Genomic DNA, 3,465 nt, shown 5'->3' with positions numbered 1-3,465 from the left:
GCCTGCGAAAATGTCCAGGGTTACAGTATCTTTTGATCAAGCGAGTGGTATTAAATTTTAAAATGCACAAGGTTACAATACAAGTGGATATATAATATCACGGTTCTGAGGAGAGAGATTCTGTGTAGAATGTGAGAGTTTAGGTTCTTGGACTTGCATTGTAATGATCTGCGATAACGCTAAAGATATGAAATTTTAGCACCAATCAAGAGTATTTACATTGATAATAAGTAATTGGTTTACAAATGAGTATATATTGAACAAGTGAGTGGTATTAATTTTAAATGCCCAATGTTACAATATAAGTGAATGTACGAGTTACAATAGAGATTCTGTGTAGAGTATCCGAGTTGAGCTTCTTGGTTGGCTTCTTGGACTTGCATTGTAATGAACTGCGCTAACGCTAAAGATATGAAATTTTAGCACCAATCAAGAGTATTTACATTGATAATAAGTAATTGGTTTACAAATGAGTATATATTGAACAAGTGAGTGGTATTAATTATAAATGCCCAATGTGTCAATATAAGTGAATGTACGAGTTACAATAGAGATTCTGTGTAGAATATCTGAGTTGAGCTTCTTGGTTAGGTTGTAACAAATTGCGATGAAGCTAAAGATATGAATTATTAGCACCAATTAATAATATTTACATTGATAACAAGTAATTGGTTTACAAAAGAGTATATGCTGAACAAGCGAGTGGTATCAATTTCAAAATGCCGAATGTTACAATATAAGAGAATATATGATAAGCGAGGTACGAGGTAGATCATTCTGTGTAGAATATCTGAGTTGAGCTTCTTTGTCCTCCGTTGTAATGAATGTCGATGATGTGGTCGGTTACCTGTACCAATGTCAAGAAAGCTATATGTTATCCAGTTCCCTGTTAAAGGGTGGTATAGCTGTCATAGTTTGATATAGATATCCATTATCATTGTGGTTGTGTATTTAATTGACTTATTGCACAATGGAGGTGATTATGTTGCCCTGTGCTGTAACCTCAACGTTGAGGGGAAGTAGTTGCAGCAGTACCTCTTCGATGGCATCTACTGTAGGATCTGCCAACTTGAGGACGGTATCATTGAGGTGGTTTGTAGGAATGACATATTGCTGGAGTGTTTCCTCAGCTAGCAGAGTAGTTGTGTTTGATGAAACATCGTCAACTGCAATAAATACCACGTCTCTGCGATCATCTGGCTTGGTCTTGTGCTGGAATGGAAGACAGATATTATTTTGAGCTAGTTTACACTAGTTAGGCAGTGGCATTCTGGGCTTGATTTTATGATGCATCGGAGGAAGTACATTTCAACTATTAGGGCTGATTTTAATTGATAGAGACTGCAAATGTACTGTCATGTGTGTAAGGAGTGTATTTAAACATCTAGAAGTGAGGTTGTTTTCACCGGGGCCGGATGTCGTAATGGGTTGATTTGAATGGATATACTTACTTCCAGGCGCGAGTTGGTGTTATAGTTCAGGCCTATTACACCATCACGGTTCGAGGTTTTGACATTATACATAGCGATGGATTATAGTCCCCTATTTTTATATCTTGGTTGGAATTAGCACGCCAGAGCGCCACTTCAATCTTCTCAGTAGAATCTTGCATTATCAGATTCCTAACTAGAACTGAGTTGGTGGGGTCGCCAACTTCTCGTGGTGCCTCATCCTGAAAATAGATAGGGGAGGATATGATCAGTTTCAGTTATGTCAGGTTAGATTATGTTGAGGAGCAGTTGCTTGGGGAGAATCAATGCTAAGTAGCTGCTGGTTGTTGGTGTCAATACAAGTTTCTAGATGTCTGAACTTAATATACATAATATGAGGTGGAAATCAATGATGGGATAGGAGGCCACGTCAAGATAATAGGCCGAGGTTGCTATTGTCTCAGTGATCAATACTATTGTTACTGGCAACGCGGATCTCCTGTGGAAGTCATATTTAAATGATTGTGTATATAATTGCAGTGTTGCTAGTTTGTATGCTTACCTTTATAATAGTGCCGGCGATTGAGCGTTGTTGCTTGGGCGGAGATTTCAAGACGTCTTTGATCTCCATAATTTGGGGTATCGGGCTGGAAAGCCAATAGGGCCTAATGGCACTGTCTGATAATGATGATGTATAGTATTCAACTTGTGCACAATCTCGGTCTGCAAGAAAAATTGTTGAACTGAATACATGGTTTGCAAAAACAAATATCAGCCAATTTCTTGTATTACTTTTACTATTTAGCCCACATCTGTTCATTTCTAATACTAGAAAGTCAATCACCAAGCCTCTGCGTGACGTCACTAATTTCGCGGCCGCTGATTGGTCGTCTTCCAAATATGAAACGGCAAATGGCTGGTTCATTGTATTGCGCTTGTCCAGGGACTACCCCTTGTAACCTATACTTAACACTAATGACAGCAAAATGCTACACGCTGATTGGCTGAATGGCTTGGGGATTCCCTTTCTGAGGGCAGTGCAGCGCGGTATTTCATGGTAGATTTCTCACATCGCTTCAGCACAGGATTTTCAAGCGAAATCCATAGGGGAAGACACTTTTCCATCATTTTGAACTCGAATACATCATGTCATCAAGAGGCAAGTGTGAATAAACGAAACATCGCCTTTATTGATGTGAAGTATTGATCAGAGAACATGTTAGTATATGCTATAGCGCACAATTATTGGTAATGGAAGCAAGATTGAGGTGACAAACGACGCACCAACCCGACTAGCCACTACACGTGATCGCGTCGTGACGCTCTGTGCACGCTTTTATTACCTCCACCAGCTTGGTAGTATAGGAGAGTGTAAATAACGATCTAGGGCTACGTGACGTGACGTGCGCAGGCAACTTCTTTGTTTACTAATACTAGGCCTATGCATGGCATAAAAATAACACTAGACAAACTTTTTGAAAGCATCATTCATGTCTGCCAATGTACTTGGGAACACAAACGTATACTTCATGACACTATTTAAAGGTTAGTTCTCCGGCAAACCACGTAGTTTTGTTCAAAATATAAGTTGTAAACAAAACCACATGATCAGCGACGAGTAAACAGTAACACGTGCTTGGAAAAATTATTTTCCGGAAATTGCCGAACGGGCGCCCGACATGCCCGATCGCTCAAAAGCTTGAAACACGGGGCCAAACACAACATAACTTTCCCAGATCGACATATGAAATGGATAAACTATAATACGGCCAGCCTGAGATTCGTTGAGTTGCTTTGACACAACTGCGATTTGCACTGACAAATATTCCAAGTAGAGAAATCACAAAATTCAAAGCAGAAACGTGGGACACCAACCACGAAAAGTTTGCTTCCAAAAATACAACATCTGCTAATAATCACGGAAAATAATAGCACACACACATTCTAAAGACCGTATATTTGCCCCACGACTAGTTATTTTTCTCCGATGTTGTGATTAAGCGCGACTTTCAAGGCGATTAAGATAGCGAACATT

General features: G+C 39.5%; 1 long non-coding RNA gene across 1 annotated transcript; it reads right to left on the bottom strand.

Moving 5' to 3' along the window:
• Positions 1–904: 904 nt before the first annotated feature.
• On the bottom strand, positions 905–2,068 carry LOC135495353 (uncharacterized). The gene is made up of 3 exons (XR_010448547.1): positions 1,993–2,068; positions 1,452–1,672; positions 905–1,212 (listed from the first exon to the last, which is right to left on the bottom strand). It is a non-coding gene; the product is annotated as an uncharacterized LOC135495353 (long non-coding RNA).
• Positions 2,069–3,465: the final 1,397 nt, after the last annotated feature.

The sequence above is a fragment of the Lineus longissimus genome, chromosome 11, assembly GCF_910592395.1.
Source record: "Lineus longissimus chromosome 11, tnLinLong1.2, whole genome shotgun sequence".
Taxonomy (NCBI): Eukaryota; Metazoa; Nemertea; class Pilidiophora; order Heteronemertea; family Lineidae; genus Lineus; species Lineus longissimus.
The sequence above is the reverse complement of the archived record's forward strand: the minus strand, read 5'-3'. Positions and strand labels throughout refer to the sequence as shown.